We start from the raw sequence: 23,895 nt of genomic DNA on the forward strand, positions 1-23,895 counted from the left end.
GTGACAACAGTCGCAGTTCTCAGACTAGTATCAGTGTTCATTTCTTAGTTTCAGTGTCTACACCATTTACTCATGCTGCCAAATTTAATAAATGCGCCCATGCCTGTGTCAACATCTAAACAACATCTAAAATTATTTCAAAGTACAAAGCAAAAAGCAATAATTCCAAAGCTCTGTATCAATGATCTGCACTTGGGGCATTAATGACCAAAATGAAAATCCACAAGGAAAAGTGTGGCCAGTTACACAGGAAGGACACCCTGTAGGGGACAGTGAGCAAGCTCCTTGCAGGCCCGAGTCGCTGTCCATGCAGGTCTCTGCAGGACCAGACACCCCCTCCCTTCTCTGAGCACACTGACACCCTGGCCTCACGGGACGCTCACCGCGGTGAGACCCATCTGGGCTCACTGGCTCACCTTGATGATAAGGGGGTACGTGTCCAGAAGGACGCTCTACAAAGCCCTCCAAACAATGATGTCCACATTTTGGGTTCCCTTTCCACGCTGGCTGCCTTTCCCTGTGATAGGTCTGGCCATGTCTGGGACTCAGCATGCAGATAAATTCTCCACCCCAGAAGGACACTGTGGATCTCTTGTGGTTGCAGCTAGAGGCTTCTGGGCCACCTCCAGCCAAGAGGACCCGTGGCCCCCGAGACACAAGGCTGCCTTGTTCTTTTGAGGAGCCTTCATCCTGTGTCTTTATTTTGTTGAAGAAAATAGCTTAACGGGAATGAAATCTGTAGCAGGCTGGTGCCTCCCTTGTATGTCAGGGTGCATAGCTGTGATGTCTTCCTGCCCAAAGCCCCAGCGAAGGCCAAGAGATGCGGGGATGTGCAGTGTGGGAGCGTAGCATGGCCTCCAACCTGGGCACAGATGCGGCGAAGACACTACGGTCCACTGGCGTGGAGTTTCCTCTGCTGGGGGCCTTTGAAAACCAGAGGACATCTGCTTAACGTCACAGCAGGCTCTGAGCCGTCGGCCTAAAGGCGGGGGGCTGGCCACAGTGACCCTCGGCGGGGGCGCCAGCTGTGTGAGCCCAGCACCTTCCAAAGAGCCCACAAGCCTGGTCCTTTGAGGGCTGTGTGTACAAAACGGTGTAAGATTCTGCATCATAATCCCCGAACCTATAATGCTGATGTTCTAATGTAAAAGGAATATTCTCTCCCTTGAGATAAAACGCCATCACAGGCCATCTGTGCTGCTTGTAATCTCAGCCATAAATCCTGGTTGTATTTATCAGGATTTGTTTTTCAAGATGGCTAATTTTAGTCTTGAATTCAACTGCACGCTAATTTCCTTGTTTCTTTCTTGCTGAGAAATCTGATATAACAGCTCCTCATAGAAAGTGTCTGGCAACTTCCCAAAGCCCCGCAGCCTCATTTACTTAGAGAGAGGGAACGAGGCCGGGGGTGGGGCGTGGGCCTGGGGCTGGCCTGCTCCTGTGCTGGGATCTCCCGTCCCGAGCCGCTGGGGGCAGGAGCAGATTCCCCAAGCCCGGCGCGGCTGCCACAGTCCCTGGGCTCCACGTCACACTGTGGAGAACATTTGGAAAGTTTCCTTCACTTTTCTGAGGCAGCTGAAGTGATGCTTAAGATTGGCTGAAAGTCTAAATCTAATTACACTAGATAATATGGAACAGCCAGTCAACAGGGTAGAAATGGCGCGATGGAAGCTTTTTAAAAAAGGGCACTTAGCCATGAAATCTGCACATACCAGTAAATTTTATTTAGAGCAACCAAAATATGCATCTTCTCTTCTATTTCCACAGATGACGAGCTCTAGGGGGAGCACAGCGGGTTGGGAGGAAGATGTTGGACGCCTGCAGAGGGGCCTTCCTCCCAGCCGCTCCCTGGGCACAGTCCGTCCTCGGCAGAGGGGAGAGCGCAGGGAAGACAGGCCCTCGGGCTCTTAGAGAACCCTCGGAGCTTGGAACACAGACTGCAGGGCTGAGGATTCTCTCAGATGCCGGATTATGTTGACATGTGTTTGTGGGGGAGAGAAAATCCACTTCCCCGCCGGGTGAGCACGGAACCCAGCTGCGTTGCAGGCTGCGTGATCGCGGCCAGCCCGCTCTGCAAGACTCTGTTGGAACCATTTTACAGATGCAGCTCAGGGAGCCGACAGCCTGCCAAGGTCACTTGAGATGCAGATGCCTGCGCCTCCAACCCCAGGGTCCGTTCCCCAGCGCCCCTGCGTCCCCAGCCTAACCCAGCGCCAGGCACACGCAGGGTTTGGTACTGGCTTATCAAGCAGATCAGTGAATGGTGCTGGTATTCGTTTTCTGGTCTTAGAGGAAAGGCATTTTGTACTAAATCAGACAGAAGGGACCGGAAGGCAAGCAGTTCTCTCTCAGTAAACGCACATATGGGTAGAGGCGTGCTGTCTGTCTGTCTGGAGCTGGACGTGGAGACCTAATGCAGACGGGCTGCTGGACCAGAGATGGAGATAATTTGCGGGGTTTTAGCATAGTTTCCAGGATGCTGAGGGGAGAAATGAGAACGGCTGACCCTCGCCCAGAGTGCTGAATACGGAACCTCAGGACCGTGCCAGGAGAGGCTTTGTGTTTCGGGGGCCTGGCAAGGTCGGGTGACTTTGGGGTTCCGGTAAAGAGGAAACCGAAATGACCAAGGGTGTGTTTAGCCGACAGCCCTTGACCCCAGGTCATTGGGCCCAGAGGAGGCGAGTTTGTCATTTAATAAGAAACCGTAATCCCGACAAACTGCGCCTGCCAAGTGCGTGGCTGGAGGCGGTGCCTGCTCTCAGAGCGATGGGGGAAGGGCTGTCTCTCCAGTCCTGTGGACGAGCCATGCCACGGCCTTGTCTCTCGGGCAATGTCAGGACGGAGGGGACATGCACTGGCCCTTGGGGGGCCGCCTCTGCCTGCATGGCTTCTCTGTCGGGGCTCCGAGTCCACCCCCCAGATGTCCGAATTCCACACCTGCAGGGGTCCCCGTCCTCTGCCCGAAATGCCCTGGCCTCTGTCTCAAAGGGATGCCACGTACATGCATTTGCCCAGGACAGGAGAGCGTTCCAGGCTTTCATTCCGGCAGTCGGCCAGGCGCCCACCCCCCTGCTGGCTGTTTCATGTTCTTGAGGGCCCCAGCCCCGGAGAGGGGAGCGTGTGCTGCATGGACACACACACACGAACAGGCTTTACCGTGACATGTATGACAGTGTGTTTCCCTTTCATGCCTTTTCCTTTCAATTATGAGGCTGTGCTTATCTTCCCACGTGCGGTCTGCGGACGACACCTTGAACTCTTCCTGTGTCAGGTTTCCCCTGTGGTTCCCTTTGCAGACCTTGACCCGTCTGGAGTTGTGATTTTGCACAAAGTGGCACAAAACTCCAACCTCACACGTTCCCAAGGGCCGCCTGCTGCCCCCGTGGTCACCAGGCGGCCCCCACTCCTGCCTCCGTGCACCTCTTCCTGGACCGCAGTCCTGCACGTTTGGGTCATGGAAATTATGTGGTGCCGACCTCCCGTCTGCGGCAGGAGCGGCCGCATGTGTTACAACCCCATGTGGGGGCAGCTCTTTCCGACCCCAATTCCTGGGTGGCGAGTTCCTTTTCCCAGATAACTTGAGGATATTTTATAAAGTTTCAAACTGCCTGTTGGTATTTCGATTGAGTCCATGAAGAGTGCACCGGAGAGCGTGGGCAGGCGGAGGGACCGTGAGAGCCGGGACTCTGGCCCGTTGGGCTCCAGGTGGTGTCCCTAGTACATAAAACAGGGCTTCGCTGGGTGTGGGTCTCTATAGAACTGCGTCTTCCTGTCCAAGACAAAGGCAAACTCCATTTTTTAATGTGTCTTCCTTTAATTTATGTCCTCCGGTTAAGACTTCCTATTTCTTGGCCCCTGTGCAGTGTGCCCCTTTTGGGCGGTACCACGAGGGTTCCCCTCCCCTTCCCTCCCTGGCGGCACAGAACTCCCGCTGTCCCCAGGGCCCGGCTCTCTGGAGGTGCCTGCGCCACCCCTGGCTTCCACCCCTCCCTTCCTGCAAGGCTCTGTCTAGACCGCCTCGTGTGAACTCATGAGCACGCGTATACGGACACACACGTGCATGGACACACGCGTATGCACGCAAACACGCATACTCCCCCACCACCTACCTTGTCCTTCCCATAAAGCACTCATCTCTCACCATGAAATGCAACTTACTTGCTGGGCTGGCCGCCTGCCCCAGCTGGAGTTTATGAGGGATTTTATACTGGACTGTTTCATTCAGTCTTGTAAACGCTAGAACAGCCCCTCACACATGGTGCGAGCCCAATCAATATTTATTAAATACGCAAGCCTCTCTCTTCTTGAATCCTGTGCGTGAGTCTTACCACTCCGAACGCCAGCACCGTTCAATTGTTCAGTTGTTCGTCCCAGACGCACTTACTGGCTGGATGCCTGACATGGGGGCTCAGGGATGTGCGTGGCCCTCCCCTCATAAGCCACGTGTTTGTGGGGAGTGCCGTGGCTCCGTGCGGTGCAGAGCGGGCACTCCGCTGACAGCTCTGGAGCCGTGTGCAAGCTCGTGGGTCCCACAAGCTCCGCTGACACGGACGGATCCGGCCTGAATGGCCTCACTCCCAGTTGTTCTTATCCTAAAGTGGGTCCCCAAGATCCCAAGTAGGGGTTTGGTAGGTTTGAGTCCCTGTTACCAAAACGTATGCAAACGTTGGACGGTGACATTCTTCACCGCCCCTCTTGCTCGCACGGGCTCAGGCAGCTCAGGCCTCAACCCACCAGGTGGGGCAGGGGCAGGGTGGTCACCCCGTTCTTGCCTGTGGCCACCGTCCACCCACAAGGCCCATTCTGCACGGGAGCCACAGGGAAGAGATGGGCAGGAGAGCTTCCTCCGTTTGCAGTCCAGCTAGAGGTGTCACCCAAGCAGGGGTGGGAGTCGCCCCCACGGCTCTTGTGGCTCCTTGTCCTCGCGCCCAGCCTTGCGGGGTCTGTTCTGGGTGGGTGGAGGACATTGGGACGCCCTCCCAGAAGGTGGGGCCCCTCTGCTGGCTGAGTCTCAGGACACTAAGGAGTGTGGGGAGACGGCCGGGGACAGAGCAGAGACAGACACATTTCCTCCCCCCGACACATGCAAAACCCGATCCTGCAATGATCCGCAGGACCCCAAATCCCGAGTTCTTTCCAGAGAAAGTCTCCCAGACATACAGGAGCTGCGCACACTCAGAGGCCCTCGTGTGTAGGGACACACGGGCTGGTGTGGGCGCTCAGCACCGTTAGAATTTCCATGTTACTAATTACATGCTTGTGTTTCTCTTTCCTGCCTGAGAGCACATGAACGTCTGGGTGCATGACAGATGGAGAAATGAAAAGGCACGTTTGTGTGCGTGCACATGCACATACACACACATGCGTCCCGTGGGCATGCTCTCTCCTGGACACGCAAGGCTGCAGAGGGCCCACTGGGAAGGAGAGTGCACGGGAGGCTCGGTGGGTAAGGTGGACATGGCCCAAGGATGGGGAGCGTCCTGGACGTCCGGCTGATTGCACTAACATCTTCACTTCTCCACTTCTTCTTCCCACCAGCGAAGAGCTCTGACTTCCGACGGGGTGGCTGTGGCTGTCAGAGATGGTCTAAAAGGGGGATCCTTAGCTCTTTGACGTGGTCACAGAAGGACTGCAGTGGCCGCAGAGTCTCTGCTGCAGAAGAGGGCCGGGCGTCCGCTGCTGTGAGTGGGAGACCAGATGAGGATGGGGCCCAGAAAGCCAGCGGGCATCATGGAGACAGGGGAGGGGCGAGGCAGGAGAATAAGTAAAGGGAGGCAACAACAAAGGAGAGGGGCCCTGGGGTGTCTGTGGGCTCACCGTCCTCCGCCCGAGGCCTGACCAGTGCATGGTGCCCTTTGGGACCTGCACAGACAGGAACACATCCCCTGGGGGTAAATTAGCACCTTATTATCCGCCTAATCCTATAAAATCAAACATGCCACCCACCTGCCTGCCCGTCTGTCCCTCCCTCCCTCCCGCCACCGTCTGTCCGTCATTAGCTCTGCAGGCGAAGGTTCTGGGTAGGGCAGCCTGGGGCTCCATGAAATACCAGCTCTGTGTCCACCTGCATGTGCTTCACTCCTCACGCTCTTGATTCTGAATAAAGTCACAGCCCACGGAGAGCAGCGCCTGGCCCACATGCGCGCTCAGTCGCTGTTCTTGTCGCGCTGGGGGGCGTTTTAGCCCTGAGGTTGTGGGAGGGGTGCGGAGGCTGTGGCATGCTCCCAGGTGCAAGACTGTGGCCAGAGGGAGAGGCAGCCTGGCGAAGGAGCGGCTGGGGACCAGCCCGAGAGCAGTGAGGAGAAGGCCTGTCGGGGGTGGACGTGAGTGTGCTCCAGGGGAAGCTGGTGGCGGGGGCCGTGGAGGTGGTCCTGCTGCCTTTGCCTCAGTGGGCCTACCTTCCGGCCTCTCTGGTGGTCTGGTGCCCGAGATTCCATCGAGGAGCTGGGGAGTGACGGTCCCTCGGACCAGGTGACATCGGCAAGGACCCTGAATGCAGTGAGGGCATGAGCCACAGGACAGCTGAGGACAGCTGAGGGCAGTGAACACAGGGACTCTCTGACGCCAACCGTGTGTGAGCGGTCTCTGTCAGCTGCTGCTGGGTCCGAAAAAGAAAGCAAAACTAGAGAGAGACACATGCCAGCCAGCAGCTAACAGACTTCCCTTCCGGAATCTTCCATCCTCCTGAAATACATGCCTCTGAAATTCAATAGTGATGCAATTAGTGATTGCAAATCCTCAGCTTTATCCTAAAAATGCCGCCGTCTTTCTCTCCTTCGCTGACGTCTTGTCATAGGCTTACCATCCTGGTCCATCAGGTATTTCCTTCAGTGCGTCTAAGACCTTAGTGCATGTCTTCGAGCCTCCAGGGCTGCCATGGAGGAGCCTGTCCAGAGCCTGCCGCAGGGGACCCGTCCCTTCTCCCTGGCTGTCCCCACATTGTGCTGAGTTGGTGGTTTGCATTTCCACCAGGATGTGCTGGGGTGTGGACTTGTGTGATTTATCCTACTCGGGCTCCCAGTGCTCCTCGGATGTGACACTGACGTCTCCCCCCCTCCTCTCCCTGGGCTTTGCCCTATCCCTTCCATCTTTTCCCTCTGGACAGCCCCCCTTCCTTCCCTCTGTGGCCCCTGATGCTCATCACTCCTGCTCCGTCTCCCATTTCCAACCTGTCTGACTCTCGGCTGCTCTGGGAAACTTTTGAGTGATGCTCTCTCACTGCACTTAGCTGCGTTGAGCAGGCAGTTTGTTTTAAATTGCAACGGTTCTGTTTTAAAGTGCTAGAAGTTCTAGTTCTTTCTTTTACAAATGCTCCTTTCAGTTCTGACAGCCCCTCGTTCCCCCATTGTACATTCAGTTCCTTCTCTTCCTCTGGACTTATTAAATACACTTATTTAAATTCTGGATTGGATGCTTCCAATATCCTCAGGCTTTGCTGGCCTGATTTTGCATTTCTTTCCCTCCCTTGACTCACACTTCAGGTGGCTTTTTCTTTTATGAGTTTTGTGATTTTTAATTATAATCTCATGCTCCCTTGAATAATGTGCAAAGTAGAACCCTCTAGGTAAGTTTCAAGCTTGTCTCTGCTAATTGCTCTGTGGCACTGCCAGTTCAGCCCTCTTTAAACTAAATATTTGGCTTTTCTTCCTTCCTTTACTTTTTCTTTTTTTGTGGGGGCAACCCAAGAAAGTGAATTTCAAATGTAACCATCCTAAGTGTGTTTGGACTAAGTGTGAGGTGAGGGTATGCTGGGGCCCAAGGCAGGGGGACCTTTTAGAAAATGTTTTTAAAAATTTTTTAAAAGATAATTTTTTGAAAAGCAGTGTTAGTTTACAGCAAAGCTTGGGGGGAAGGAGCAGAGATTTCCTGTGGAGCCCTGCCCCCACATGCACAGTTCCCCAGCCTCCACCACCCCCACCGGATGGGGTGTGTGTTACAGTCGATGGACCGGCAGGTTCACACCCAGTTCACTCTCAGTGGTGTGCGTTCTAGGGTTGGAACCTCTATTTCATTTTGTTTTTTTCTGTTTCACTCAGAGCCATGGCTGAGAAGAGCAACTCTCTCCTGTGGAAACTAGCCTTTCTCTAGTTCATGCACTTCTTCTTACTTTGTTTTGTTGCCCTTTGGGCATCCTGGCTTTCTGGGTGTCTCCGTTCTGCATCTGCATCGTTAGGGCCCAGACCCTGTCCCCCTCCAAGCACACAGCCCGGAAGCCCACAGGACACCAGAGCTGAGCACGGCTTCCTGCCCTGTCCTGCTAACTGATGGCCGATCCCAGGCAGTATCAGGTCCCTGTCCCTGGACACTGACCATTAACTGATCCCTGTTGCTAGTGTAGGCCTGACTTTACAAGGGGTGTTCACACGTGATCCAACAAAACGAAGCAAGAAGAAGTGCATTTTAGCTGTTCTGAACCAGAAGGGCTTCTCATTTTATTTCTGAACTTAGCCACATAAACATTGCTTTTTATTTCTTGTGTGTCAAGAGTGTGTGCATACATGTATGTGATGTGTTGCACGTGTGAGGTGTGCACACATGTGTGTTAAACATAAACACAGATGAGATTGCCCTGTGGTGGTGGGAGGTCTTTCTTAGTTTAACACTTCCGAGATTCATACTTTATTTTGTCCTATTTTTGCTGAATCCCCCTAAGGCACAGGATTTCCAGAGGGAAATATCTGGTTCACTCATGGCTCCTCTCCCGTGGCCTCAGTCTTGCCAGTGATTCCTGGCTGGTCTTTGTTTCTCCGTGGGTATTCTGGGCAGGAAGAGGACTCCAGTCCTGGAGGTGCCTGAATGGCTATGCTCATTTCAAATCCAGAGACATCAGCATGAGGATCAAAACAGGCATTGTAATCCTGCCCCTGTAACAAGGATCCTTTCTTCTCAATTCTATTTTTAGATGTAATATGCTCCCACACTCCACTTGTTTGCTAAATGAACTCATTTTTAATCAAAAATTGCTATCATTAATTATCAGCCATGCAATCAATATTCATTTCAATTCAGCAGATAAAACTCCCTCTCCCACCTGACGCACACACACGCCCCAAAAAGAAATTTATTTTCATCAGCGTTCTATGCATCATTAAGAGGTAGTTTGTCTTATTACAGCCTGTTATTAATGTTCAGAATCCATTTAATTTCACTTTTAACTGACTGTAGCAATTAGATAATTGATTTCATTGGGAAGGTGGGGGGGGCCGTGACGGGGGGGTGGGAAGGTGCAGGTAGCATGTCCTCAGACCAAGGAGACCTGGATGCTAGAGCTCACCTCTCACTCTCTCTAACCACACCCCCTCCACACCCCCTCCTCGACGCGGGGCCTCATCTGGCTGCTTGCTGAGTCTGTAGTGGAATGGGTGTGGGAAGGAAAAGAAGAACCCAAGCAGACACTCAGCCCTGCTCAAGGCAGCAGGCCAGGCAAGGGGGGAAGGACAGAGCTGGTGGCCACAACTCTCCAGCACGGGGTCCTTCATAGTGGGAGCATCTCCACATCAGGAGCACCATGCCACACAGAACAGGGTCACTGCTTCACCTGCTGTAGGGAAGCTTGGCGAGGAGCGTTGCCCCTTAGTCTGTGCTGCTTGGGGGGGTGGGAGTGTGTGCGTCACTGGAAACAAGCAGAGAAGACCTCGCCCACAGTCACTGATGGCCTCGGAGCCTAGACAAACCACCTAAAACTCACAAGAGATTGTGGTTCAGGAGCCCACTTATGAGTCATTTTGAAATGCTGAGTATCTTCCCCGCCTACTGGTAGTTGAGTTCCCAGGCTAGACCACATGGAGCTAGTTGGGGTGTGGAGGGGGTGTGGTTAGAGAGAGTGAGAGGTGAGCTCTAGCATCCAGGTCTCCTTGGTCTGAGGACATGCTACAGAAAATGGTATTTTCTGCAGTTAATAGGTGAAAACAATATTTCAAGAATTCTCATAAGGAAGGTAAATGAGAAACAATATTCTTGCGAGGTGATATTTAAAAACCATACACAAGAACAGGTTGGGAAAGGCCCTCCAGACACAGCACCCACAGCAAAATATGTGCGAAATGTGCTGCCCACACATGTCCATACTGATGACTTCTGTATAGCAAAACAAAATTAAAGGGCAACAGATAAATACTTGAAATTTATGTGACAGCGAATGAATTTACTCTACCTGGGAAATTCTACAAATCAAAATAAAAACGTGAAAAATATTTGAAGATGGGCCAAGGAAATGTGGCTGTTTAGGAAGGGACACACAGGCAGTGATCAGCGGGGAAACACTCCCCCCCCAAGCAGCACCACCATGCGCGGCCGGGAGGTGGTGGCTTCCCTGTAGAAGATGGTACCTCTCCCTACAGAGAATGAGAAAGTGAGGGTGCACCTGGCTAGCGTCCCTGCAGGACCCTGAGCAGGAGGGCACAGATGACCTTGTTCTCATCAGCTACAGGAAGCACATTTTTGTCTGTGGTGCTGGTTTGGGGCTGGGAAAGAGGAACAGGTAGGGCCAGGGGAGGGAGGCGGGCTTCACTGCAGGGGCCTTCCGAGGAGCTGGTAGGGGGCTGCTGAGTGTAGCTCGTGGGTTTCCACCAAGTGAAGCCACATAACGAGCTGGGGGCATCTCCAGCACCTCCCTGACACAGTGCGTGGTATCGTGACCCCGTCATCAGCTTTGCCCGCCTTTGAACTGATCGCTGGACTCTTACGGTTTGTATCTTCAGTCTGGTGGCTTCTGCTCGATATTCGTGTAAGGTCTGGGAATGCTCCTGTGTGTAGCATCACTTGTGAGCTATCGTGGATGCTTTGTTGACCTCTTCTACCCTTGGGGCACATCTCGAGGGGAGTGTTGTGCATGTGGCTGTTGAGAACGAACCCAACAGTGCACTTGCTGGCCGTGGGGTGGGTATGTTTCTATCTTGGGGAGAGGTTGAAAGTTTTCCAATGGGTTGCATTAACTAGAGTTCGCTGAGAATTCCGGTTGCCCCCATGCTCCCCAGCACTGGGTGGTTCTGCTGTTCTCAAGTTGGCCAATCTGTGGGTGAGTGGTCATGCCCGTGGGGACTAACTCGTTGTCCTGAAGACAGTGGGGCCGAGGCTCTCTCCTCAGCCTTCAGGGGCATGAGGCACCCTCTTTGTGAAGCACCTGAACTTTTCGGCGGACCGGCCTTTCTCCGTCTTCCTGGTTTGAGCAGTTCTTTACGGATTTTGGCTACAGGTCATGGTTGATGAAGTATTTTAAGTATCTTCTCTTTTCAGCTTGCCTGTTGACGCTCTTAGAGCTGTGTTTTAAAGAATAGAAGTTTTTCATGTGAATGTTTACCAATATATACATTTTGTTTGTGGTGTGAGTGCTTTTTGGGGGCCCAGTTTAAAAATTTCTGTCCGATGGAAGGTCATGAAGATATTCTCCTCTGTTTTTTCTCTGCAATCTTTGCACTTTGTGTTGTCTTTCACAAAATTCAGATTTATGATCCATCCGGAATTAACTTTTCAGGATGATATAAGGCAGGAGTAAAGATTCACTGTCTTTCCCCCAAATCGATGAGAAAAATTTTGCAAAAAGATCACACCTGCCCACTGAGCTACAAGGTCCCCTTTGTGCTCAGTGGCCACATGGGCATGGGTAGTCCTGGGACTCCTGATCTAATCTATTGAGTACAGTTTTCTACGCGGACACTAACATCCTTAATTACTACAGCTTTATAACAGGCTACCTTCAATTTTTAGTCTGCTAAGAGCTTTTAACATGAGTAGATGTTGAATTTATCAAATATGTTTTGGATCTTCCATCATGATTGTGTGAATTTTCTCCTTTGCTGTCAACGCAGTGAATCACATTAATTAATTCTTTTAATGTTGAACTACTATTGCATTTCCTGAATTAAATCTGCTTGATCGTGATGTATTCTACATTTTATAAATTGCTGAATTCAATTTACTAATATTTTGTTTGGGATTTCAGTTCACACGCTTATGAGGCAAGTCCTTCTGTGGTCTTCCTGCGTTGTAAACGATCGTCAGGTTTTGGTGTCAAGACTGCGCTGGCCTCCTGACTTGGACGCACTTCCTCTTCTCTTATTTCTGGAAGACATTGCACAAGGAGCTGCTACCATCCATACTTACATAATTAGATGAATTTGCTAATAGAGCTGTCTGGGCCTGAAAAATTTTTTTTTGAGTTTTTTTTTTTCCATTGTAGATTAAACTTATTTGCTAGATACTAAAGCTTTCAAATCTTCTGATTTTTCCTATGTCAGCTTTGGTAGGTTGTGCTTTTCTGGGGGGGTGGATAGAGGGATCAGTTTCATCCAATTTGTCAAATTGACTGGCATAAGTTCCTTTTATTGCCTATTTTATTTCCTTAGGATCTGCAGAGATATCCATTTTGGTAACTTGTGCCTTTTACTTGTATATTTTTATCAATCTTGTTAAGGGTTAATCATTTTAATAGGACTTTTCAAAAAGCTAAGGTTTGGCTTGGTTGATTTTCCTGTTGGATGACTGATTTCTCTTTACTTCTTTCTCGTTGCCTTCTCTGAGTCTAATTTGCTGTACCTTTTCTAATTTTTGAGACACGGAGCTAGATTATTGACTTTTGGCTTTTCACCTTTGGTAATATAAGCACTTAAGGATATTTATTTCTTTCTAGTTACTATTTTAGCTGCAAATAAGTTGCATTTGCTAAAAACAAGACAACAGGCCCAAATGGATTGTCTTGTGCTAAGGGCCATGTCACTAAACCTAGAGGGAGTTACAGTTTTGGCTCCCCTGAAATTGGAATTTTAAGCCAGTCACCTGGCAACTGCCTGGTCAGGACTGGTGAGGTACTTGGCCTGGCAGACCCCTGCCCACCCCTGAAGGAAGGGAGCTTGCGATAACCAAGCCCCTGTTTTGCCTGGGATAATTTCCCCGTGCCCGCTCCCTTCTGGCTGTAGAAGTCCTTCATGTTGGACAGCTCCTCGGGGCCTCTTTCCATCTGCTGGCTGGGTGCAGCCTGGTTGGAATAAATGAATAAAACCAGTAAGACTTACAATTGACTCATTTGAATTTTTAAACACATTTTATGATCATGCATTTATTTATTTTTATATTTATTTTTACATTTTTTTTTTTTTAGAGAGAAAGAGAGAGCAGGGTGGGAAGGGTAGAGGGAGAGGGAGAATCTCAAGCAGACTCCACGCTCAGCATGGAGCCGGATGTGGGGCTGGATTTCATGACCTTGAGATCACGACCTGAGCTGAAATCTAGACTTGGACGCTCAACTGACTGCACCACCCAGGCGCCCCTATGATCGTGCATTTAAAATAGTTTCTAATTTCTTTATGACTTCGTGGAGCTGTGGGTTATTTATTAGTATATTGTGTAACTTCCAAACATTTAAACATTTTTCAGATATCTTTAACTCATTGCTTTCTAGGTTACTTCTATTGTGGTCAGAAAACACACTTAGAACACTCGAGTCTTTGATATTTACTGAGACTTCTTTATGGCCCAACGTGTGGTCGATTCTGAAAAGGGCTAGTAGCAGTATTTTAAGTGTTATAAGCCATGTAGGCTCTGTTGCCGTTAGGTGGCTCTGCTATTATTTTGTGCAAAAGCAACCATAGAAAATACATAAACCAACGCATGTTGCTTGCTTCAATAAAACTTTATTTATAAAAATATAAAGCAAGCAAGATTTGACCCATAGGACTTAGTTTGTCAACCCCTCTATGTCATTAATGATTTTTGTTTCAATAGCTGAGGGAGGCTTGTTAAAGATACTCACTATGATTATTAATTCACTGATTCTCATTTTAATTTCATCATTTTTTACTTATGAATTTTTATGATTTTTGTAAGATGTATGCAACTGAGTTTGAGTTTTGTTATATATTTCAGATAGATTAACATTTTTTGTCATTACAAAATGTTTTCTGTTTATTATGTTTCTTGCGTTAAAGCCTACCTTATTTGATATTAATTGAACTATACCAGCTCTCTCTCGCTCAGGGTTTGTGGTTGTATTTTCCCCCCATCCTTATACTTCAGTTTTTCTATGTTCTTACATTTAAATTGCGTCAACTTTTTGCAGCATAAAGTTGTACTTATTTTATTTTCGCCTGACAATTTTAATTAATATTTACATTTTAATTCTAAAATATTTGAGTTATAGTTGTCAACGTATTTATTTTCTATTTTTCTACACGATTTAGGTTATGTTTCCTTTCCTTTTCTTGTAATCTTTTTGGATTAAGAAGTATTTTTCAATATCCCATCTCCCCCCCACCCCCTGCATTTTAACTGTTCATTAGTGGCATAGGGAGGGGTATTGCATGGAGCCCATGCCCTGGGCAGGTGATGGGGGTGGAGCGGGTGCAGACAGGGAGGTCAGTGTCTGAGAGCCAGCACCACACGTGGAGAGGACGTGGAAAGACAGCTCTCACAGGGGCACAAAATGGTAAAACCACCGTAGGAAGGATGACAGTTTTTGTGTTAAAAAAACACAGTCTGTGACTTAGCAATGCCCTTTCTAGGGGTATGAAGAGCAGGAGTGTGTCCCCAGAGGACATGCTCATGGTGGTGGGAAGGACGCAGCCCTGGTGTCCGTCTCCAGAAGGGACGGTGGGTGACTTGGGAAAGGATGAATATTCACAGAGTGGAATCTTGTGCAGCAATGAATACAGACAGTCTGTACCTGCTCTCAGCAGTGTGGACGATCCTCGCAAACATGCTGCTGTGCAGAAGAAACTAAGCAGGATATCTGGAGTCCTTTATGAGTCCACTGACATGATGTTCAAAAACTAATCTGTGTGCATGAGCTAAGATGTGAGTTTTCTTTGGGAAGTTTGCAGAGAAGTGGGCTTTGGGCTGTTGGTGATGTCCTCTTTATTACTCTGGTTACGTATGTGCCCCACTTTGTGAAAACTGATGGAGCTACACTTTCTTATATGTAAGTAATATGTCATTAATAATTAATTAAGAAAAATAATGGAAGAAATTCACAACTGTCACGAGGAAAATACAAACCAAAGGAAAGTAGGAATTGAATTGTTATTTTTAGATGGGGTAGAGTTAAAGTGATTGCACAGAATGGAAAGGTTAAATATCTATTAATAGAAGGCAAAATGGTGAATCCAGCAAAAAACCAAATGTATGCTAAATGCATGAAGCAAAAACTGTTATAAATGCAAGAATGACATGAAAAAAACTGAGTGTGCTATTTCAATCTTAGAATTTTAAAAGTCCACAGACAAATAAACAAATGCACATAAAATTGAAAAATAATATCCACAAATGTGCTGTAGAAGATGCAGGGGTGTTGGGGTGAAGGTGTCACAGACTGAAGCAGCTCAGAAGCATGACCCATGCAGGGTGGTGGCCTGGAGGGAGCAGGTGCAGAATGGAAGAGAAGCAAACCTCTGTGGTGTTGATCCCTGGAGACACAGTGCTACTCGTTACCACAGCATCACCAAGTTGGTTCTGACTGTTACAGGGATTGATGGTTTGACACACACAGTGACCCCCGAAAGAAGCAGTCAAACAGGCTGGACACCTGGACCAGGAGACCATGCCAGGATGGCTAAGAGCCAGGATGAAAGCACATGTGGGGAAAATGTTATAAATGCCATCCTGTGCAATGAAGAATGACACAGATCAATGTAAATAAGCAAAATCTTCAAATATTTTAAGAGTGACAGGGACAAATTGTGCCCAAACACTTTAGTATAAGATGGAAGCCATGTTTAATGGAGTAGAACACAAAAGAGCATCATAGAAAGGATAAATGATGCGAAAGCTGGTTCTCTGGAAGGACTGATGCCGTAGGCAGCCCCGCGACGGGCCTCCAGGAGAGCAGAGAGTGGTCTTCAGGGATCGGGGGAGGAGGGAGTGGCCTGCAGGGAGCGGGGGGAGGTGAGCCGGGCCTCTGGACAGGGAAGACTTGGGGCCGAGCAGGCAGCACTGTGGCTGCTCCAGAGCTGGAGGGACAGGAGCTTCCTTGGGGGGGGGGTCAGGCTTTCTGGAACTTTCTCAGCAGAGCAGATGGTCAGGGGGCTGGCTCTGTGGGAGCCAGGGAGGGTGTAGGCAGCTCCACGAGGCATCTTCCCCAGACTTTAAGGAAAGTTCAGGGCAGTATTGGTCAAACTCCAGAAAAAGACAAAGCTCCCCAATTTATCTTACAAAGCAGACTGATTTTGTTATCAAAATCTGAAGGGATGCCAAAACGTCAAAATGCAACAAATAACGGCACACACCGATAGCCCAGCGCCACAGGGGAGACCGTCAGCAGATGGACTTAGTGATGGGGCAGGACCCTAACACCTCACAATTAAACCAAGCATTGGCAGCAATGCACGGGCTGTTGCAAATCAGAAAATCTATGAGCACCATCCATGGAAATCCAATGAAACAAAGGAAAAACTTATTATGAACAGATTCCAAAAATTGTCTTGTGACATCAGCAACTTTTCCGAACAGGAACTTTAGACAACACAGCAGAGAACCTCCTGCCCTGACTCCCCCTGCAACACATCAGAAGCATTTCAGGACAGACAGAAACGAGGCGGGGCTTCTCCCTCCCACGTCCAACCCCATCCCCTGGGGGGGCTCAGCACCCGCAGTCACGGAAACATGGAGAAAACAAACCTGACCTACAGAAACGCGGTGCTCTCGCCTTTGGAGAGACGAGGACGTCTGCACACGCGGAACACTCGTGTGGCTCCGCAGGGAGACACGGCCCGAGGCGAGAAAGTGGGACCGCGGAGACGTGGTCTCCTCCCATCTGGCCCACGGCGCCGATGCTGAGGGAGAAAGACAGTCACGTGCACGCACACACGCTTACACACACGTGCACACGCACGGTCACACACACACGCACAGTCACACACATGCACACGCACGGTCACACACACACGCACACGCAGTGACACACACATGCACGGTCACACACACACACACACACACACACACACACACACCACTCAAGACCAGGTCCCACAAGAAAACGAACAGCTCGTCTGCGTGAGGACGTGCACCAAGACCACACTGCCCTCTTCTTAGTGAACACGCAAACTTACCGCCATCTCTCTCAGAGCCCTGCCTGGCCTCGCGCTGGGCCCCGCTCTGACTCATGGAGGTAACAGAGGCTTCAGCCAGAGCAAGGTTTTAGGACGTCGTTTCGTCCGAATGCTGTTGGCTGGGCGTGAAGGTGTGGTCCTCTCCGCGGGGTGGGTGGGGGCACAGTGGGCGCATCCACGACTCCTGCCCGAGGACTCACTGCCCTGGGGGAGGGGAGAGTGGGGGCAGGGCAGCCACATCACAGTGACCTTGGCCCCACGGAGGGGCCAGTGAGAAACGGACGCTGCAGGTGACCTAGCCCAATGCTCGTCTGACTGATGGGGACTCGCGGGCTCCTGGGACCTCCTGTGCCTCCCGACCACGTCTGTGGGACGCTGGCCCTCCTGGTCATGCACAGGCTGCATGGCTCTGTCCCAGTGTGCTTCCGTGCAGCGGGGTCTTCTCTGCAACCACTCTCCCAGAGGCGGGCCCCTCTCTCCGGCGCCTATGGATTTGCTCAGGGGTCCCTCTTGGAGGCAGTGGCCCCCTCATGGCTGCCAACTGGGGGGAGTCTCATGCAGGCTCCCGAGAGGGTTGCTGCCCTGCATGGCCTCAGCCCCAGATGGACGTGTGCTCACGGGGAGGCTGTCCTAGGGGACTCTCAGGGCCAGGCGTGGCTTTGGTGTTCGACACGAAGGCCTCAGGTGCCAGGCCGGGGCTTGTGCCATGGATGCCACACTCTCAGCCCTGACATGCCACGTCCGAAACTCTGCATGGCAGGGGCACCTGAAGTGTTCTTGTAAAGGACGGGGGCAGCGCATTTCCTCCCCTGGGCGTCTCACCTTTGAAAGCCGGTCTGGAGCTCTGTCAGCTCAGAAAACCTGGCGACTGCGTGGAGCACTGGGTTCAAATAAAATCCACGTGAGCCGGGCCTGGGCTTCGGGGGGTGCGGCTGCCCCCAGGCAAGGCCCATCATGGGATGTCAACTCTGCTGTCCGACAAACAGGGATGAAATGAGGCTGTGGGGCCCCTGAGCTGAGGCCCAGGAGCCGGGTCAGAACGGCACACATCTTCCTCCCCCTCGGTGTGCCTGCCCTTCAACCCCTAGAGGTCTCTCCTCCACTTTGTGCCACTCACTCCGAGCGGGGGACTGGGCTCCGACGACGGGGACAAGCAAGCTGTGGGGTCTGACCAGACGTCCGGCCGCGCTCAGCCCAGCAGGTGCTGAAAGTGCTCCTGGTTCTCGGTTCCTCTGCTCCATTCCCCAGGGTTCTCCGTCGAGGCTGGCTCCAGCCCCCCTCCAGGAGCCCTGACAGCCACTGCAGGTGTGCGTGGCTCACAGTGGGGTCTGGTGCCCCGTCACTCTTCCCGGGAGCAACTTCTCTGCCCACCACCCTGGTGGTGGCTTCCACGTCTGACGCGGGGCTTCGCGTGTGGCAGAGCTCGGTGGGCGCGGGTCCAGTTCTGCAGGGGGGATGGGGATAACAGGCTTTTCCTCCTTCCCTCCGGATGCTTCCTTTAATTGCAAAAGCATTTTGCTGATGACAAGCACAAGGCGAGTGGGGGTGGGGTGGGGTGGGGGAGGGGCAGTCTTGTCTCCCGCATCTGTACCCACCGAGGCTCTTCGCTTCTGGTCAGCGGTTGCTGCAGGTGGGTCTGCAAACACCCAGGGCTGCCTGGACATGTTTGTGTCTCCAAACGCACCTTATTCCTGAGGCGGAGCCTCAACCAGCTCTCCACACTCGGGGCAGACACCTGAGAAGTACGCCGAGGGGCCGGGGGCAGCCCGTGGTCATTGGCCGGGCAGGACACCCTGCAGGTGGACAGCAGGTGCTCCCTCCACCCCCTCCCTGAGATCCCTGCCCTGAGCAAGGGGAAGGTGTCTCATCCAATAGGACTTTGATGACAGAGCAGGAAGGTAAGCTTTTGATGACAGAGCAGGAAAGTAAACAAGCCCATGCTTGTTTGGTAATATGGTGACGAAGGGTCTGTGGGCAGTGAGGACAGAGCCCTGGAGGCCCTGCTCCGAGCAACGGTCCTGCCCTGTGTCTCTGTGGGGGCACCCCATGGGCTGCTGCTTCCTGGGACTTGCAAACCCCGCATGACTCTTCTGGGGCTGGTGCATGCTTGTCAGCACACTGCAGGGACGGGGTGGGGAGGGCTGGCCATGTCCTGCTTCCTAGGGGGCAAGGACAGCAGCCTTGCTGGCTGCTTCATGGCCCTCGCCACTGGCCAGACGCGGGGCCCATTTCCCGTTGTGTTGTCAATGCCCCCCACCCCCGATATCATGTTTTTGTGCCACGTTGCCCCAAACCTGGGCCTATGGCTGGCCCCACTGCTCCTTCCCACCTGCCCACGTTGCTGGGCTGAAGGTGCTAGGATGGTGGGTGAGCCTCTGCTGGACTGAGCACAGCTGACCCCTCCGAGTCCGCCTTCCGTCACCCGCAGCTCCCAGTGGCCGGCACAGGGAGACCCTTCCCCTCGAGGGCAGCAACCTCCCTCCCTGTGCTGGGCTGTCTCCTCCCCCAGCTTCGTCACCACACACCCTGCTCTCCGCTGGGTCTCTGCTGCGCTGGGCCAGCCAGCCCGGATCTGGAGCCAGAAGCCAACGGAGACCAGGCTTCTCATGGGTGGAGCTGTGGCCCCAAAGATACACCCGCCCGCGAATGTGACTGTACCCTGGATGTCCTCCCGTGAGTGACCTGCGGGCGGGACCACCGTGGAGCAGGGCGGGCCCTAAAGCCATGACGAGGGTCCCCATATGTGACACACCAAGGAGACATGGGGCTGTGAGGACCGCCGGCAGGCTGACAGCGGATGCTCTGCCCAGAGCCTCCAGAAGGAACCGCCCACCACACCTGGATCTCCGGGTCTGGTCTCCGGGACGTGAGAACACAAATATGGGTTGTTTTAAGTCTCTGGTCTGAGGTGCTCTGTCTCGGCCGCCCCTGGAAACTGACCCTTAGTTGTGCCCTTCAGACGCCCACATGGGCCGTGGCTCACGGGACTCTCCACACCCACCTGCCCTTCTCGGCGGGGAGGAGGCGAGCCGGGGCCTGGGAGACCACAGCTCTGCTTCAGACACAAGCTTCTTTTATACACACAATAAAAATGCTAATTAAATTATAAATGAATCTGGGGAAAAAAGATCCCATCTTTCCAAGCATCACCCCAGCTACATTTTCCTCCAAAGACCTCCCTAAAAGTGTCACTACGTCCGTGACTGTCCCCGACGGCGGACGGGCTTTCCTTCCTCAGTTACGGGCAGTAACAGTCAACAAAAAGACGTCTGTGCCTTTGGGCTACAATTAGATCAAGGTTGGATTTGCACTTGGCTTTAATTACTAATAGATTAATCCAAGCCTAAAAGACCATCTGTAATTAGCATTTTGTTGATTGATTTGTTGCAAAGAAATGACCCTGATTATGTTCTTAGTAATCAGTTTAGAGCTAATTGCCTTTCTTTCATTAAAATACAAAGAGACATCCATAAAAAGTGGTCAAGGTGTGTGGGTATCGTAAATGCACCCAGTCACCAGCTTGTCACAGGCAGCCTCTTTGATTTTCTTGGAAATCTAATTATTCGATGAATTAGGGATGTGACCTCCACGGGAAGGCTGACGGGTGACTTGCAGACATCGATCGCCCGAGGGAAGGCCGAGCCTGCACCGCAGCCAGGAGGCTGATTTGTTGTTGACAGAAAGGCCAGCGTCAGTAATTAAAGGCTGGCCACACCGCTCAAAAAAGGCAAAATATTCAGAGATCGCAATTAAGTCCCAGGTAGCGACAATGCCCGATTAGACGTGGGCCTTCTCGCTCTAGATAAAAGCAAAACCAGACAGTTCCCAGAGGGGCAGGTCCCAAAAGGGAGAATTCCTGCTCTAAGGGGAGGTCAGCAGCGGATGGGGTGCACACGGGGATCCTCACTGCACGGCTCCCGGGGGTCCCGCCAGAAAATCGCCGCTGCCGCGCTCACCCATGTGCCTGAAAACCTGCTGTGAGTCACAGCAAGCCGAGGAGAAGCGTCCACATCAGGGGGAGCAGCCCCCGCCGCGGCTCCTGGGGATGCTGCCTGGGCGAGGGGCCCCTGGGCACCTGCGCGGTTTCCCGCCCGTGGGGCTCCCCGTGCGGGCGTCTGTCTCCAGGGCTCCCTGAATGTCCACCTCTGGGCTCCTGTGTCCAGGCCCCGGGGCTGCAGCAATTACATTTTCTTCTGTGGCGCAGGGAACGCAAGCAGACCCACACGGACGTGCGAGGCCACCAGTCCTGCGGGGAGCGTGAGGGGCCATGGCTGCCCACCCGAGCCCACAGTGACTTGAGTCCCGTGAGCCACGGCCCATGTGGGCGTCTGAAGGGCGCAACTAGCATTTTTATTGTGTGTATAAAAGAAGCTTTTGTCTGAAGCAGAGCTGTGGTCCCCCAGGCCCCGGCTCGCCTCCTCCCCACCGAGAAGGGCAGGTGGGTGTGGAGAGGGCAGGCGCGCGGACCCCGCGGCGGGGAGTGCGCGGTCAGCCCCTGGGGGAGAGGCTCCCGCCAGCGCCTGGCGGGCGGGCCAGGGTCTCCAGGAAGGGAGCGCCTCGACTACACGGAACCTCGTGCCTCTGCACGCCCATCCCCCGGGGCCTCCTTAAAGGCCTTCGTGCTGTCTTGATTTATGATTTTAGAGCGAATGTACGTTGAGTTTATTTTCCAAGTCCAGGACTTCCTCGGGAGAGCTGACGGGGGCAGCGGGAGGACCGAGGTCACGGTGCCCCTGGACATGGGCCTGAGGGTAGGGAGGAAATCATCGGGGTCCTGACCGCCGGCCTTGCTTGGCGGGAGCCAGCTACGGAGAAACAGCTTCTACCCGCTGGATGGCAGGGTTTCGCTCACTGGACGGGCGCGTCCTGATCTCCGCCGACCGTCTGGGCCTCTGGGCGTCAGCTGACGGGGAGCCCGGGGGATGGGTCCCTGCAGACGCGCCCGAAGGGGACCGGCCTTCACCCCAGGTGCGTGTGTGTTGGTTTTTGTCTGCAGGGTTTGGGTGCCGGTGGCGGGCTGCTGGCTGCTGCGTGTGTGGCCCCTGGCTCACGGCTTCGGGGACAGAGAGGCTCCGGGAAGCTGAGAACGGAGGGGCAGACCCCTGTGTCCTGGGCGGCTCCTCCCAGGGGACGGGCCGGCGCTGATGAGCGGGGTGGGTCTTGGGGACTGTGGCACATGCGTGACGCGGCTCAGACGACCTGGCAGGATGGCTTCCATCAGAAGCGTCCACGAGGAATTGATAGCCCGTCTGTCTGAAGGCCAGGGTCGTCCCCGGGTCTGAGCTGATGATGGACAAACCTGGGGTCGGGGCGAGAGACGCCGGTGGGTTTTATTCTCCGGTTTCCTCGAGGACAGCGGTGGCGAGGGGCCTCCGAGTCCCAGGGCTGCGTGTTGCTTCGGGTCAGTCCTGGGTCCTCACCCGCCCGTGAGGACAGTAACAGAGGTCAGGAGCGCCTTGCAGGGCCTTCGAAGGGCCAGAAAGCACAGCGGACACGTTTGGTTCTGGGCTGCAGAGCTGGGCCCCGTCCCACCACCTGTGCCCGGGTACTTGGGCAGTGGGCATGTGCCAGGCTGCGGAGCTGTCCCCGTGTGGACCCGGGTCCCCAGGAGTCCAGGACGACCTGCAGAGCTGCATTTCTAAGTCATGTCCGGGCCGTGTGCCCGGCGTCCCCCAGGATTGGTGGCCCTGCCGGGCAGCGGGGGTGGACAGTCCCACTCCCCGGGGGTTGTGTGCGGCTGAAGGAGGTCAGAGAGGGAAGCAGGGGAAGACGGGGGGCTGCCGGGCACAGCTGGAACGCCTTCCTCCAACACCCGTGCCCACATGTGCGTTCATTAGCCAAGCAGGGGCGACTGCGGGCTGATTTAGGCTCACGTCGCGGAGAGCATCTACGCCTGGCGGGCCGTGGCCACGGGTCCAGGGCTGCTTCTGGAGGGCACCCCGGGAGCGTCTGCAGGCTGGGGGCCCAGGAACGTTCTGGAGAAAAGACACAGCCCAGGGCTGGTTCTGAGGCCCCTGTAGGCCCCGGGATGTCCCATGGTCTGGGGCGGAACAGGGACACCACGGAACACACCGGGCTTCCGTGGACCCCCTCCCAGAGACTGTTTTCCCCGTGGGGGGGCTCTGTGCTGCGTTTGGGTCGTGCACTCTTCACACACAACGCTGGTTCCAAACATGCACTCGCGGCCACCTCGCTCCGAAGTGTGGGTGCGCATGGACCGCACAGCACGGCGGGCGTGGTCTTGCTCAGTGGCCTGGCCCCAGTGGGGAGGGAACAGGTGACCCCAGCCCACCTGTCCCGCGGGGTTTGGGGTGAAGGCAGCCCCGTGGGTCCGGGGGGTGTCAGGACCCCGGGGTCACAGCTAACAGAGGTTCCCGCGCATGCCCGGGGCCTGTGACGGCACAGAAGGCAGGGTGGCCACCACGGCTGGCCTGGGCGGGGCTTTGGGGCTGTGGTTGGTGGACTCGGGCCTCGCCTCTAGGTTGGCGGCTATAAAGGAAAGAAAGCTTCACCTTCCTGCTCACTCACCCGCCCGCGGGCTGCGCTCTGACCCCAGAGAGGACGGGGCCTGCACGTCCTGCGGCCCTTGTCAGGGCCCTTGCTGGGGTCCCGCTCGCCCCACATGGACTCGGGGACCCGAGGGGACGGGGGCAGAGTCCACCGACCCGGCTGGGGCCCTGCTGGGGCTTTGACAGCCACACACCGCACGGCGACCCCCATACCTGCACACAATAACACACCCACAGCTACATACCTCACACACCAACTACATGCACACAACTGCACACTCACAACTACACACCCACAACTACACACCCCACAACTACACCCCCACAACTACACTGCACACGACTACACA

General features: G+C 53.5%; 2 long non-coding RNA genes across 2 annotated transcripts; one reads left to right on the plus strand and one right to left on the minus strand.

Annotated features, from left to right (window-relative positions):
• Window positions 1–4,259: 4,259 nt before the first annotated feature.
• On the minus strand, window positions 4,260–6,661 carry LOC112831797 (uncharacterized). The gene is made up of 2 exons (XR_003210237.2): window positions 6,399–6,661; window positions 4,260–5,679 (listed from the first exon to the last, which is right to left on the minus strand). It is a non-coding gene; the product is annotated as an uncharacterized lncRNA (long non-coding RNA).
• Window positions 6,662–10,393: 3,732 nt separating this feature from the next.
• LOC112831508 (uncharacterized) lies at window positions 10,394–13,016 on the plus strand. Its single transcript, XR_003210163.2, has 2 exons — window positions 10,394–10,686; window positions 11,942–13,016. It is a non-coding gene; the product is annotated as an uncharacterized lncRNA (long non-coding RNA).
• Window positions 13,017–23,895: the final 10,879 nt, after the last annotated feature.

The sequence above is a fragment of the Callorhinus ursinus genome, unplaced genomic scaffold (genome assembly GCF_003265705.2).
Source record: "Callorhinus ursinus isolate GAN/ISIS: 27379988/994484 unplaced genomic scaffold, GSC_fseal_2.0 scaffold48, whole genome shotgun sequence".
NCBI classification, from domain to species: domain Eukaryota; kingdom Metazoa; phylum Chordata; class Mammalia; order Carnivora; family Otariidae; genus Callorhinus; species Callorhinus ursinus.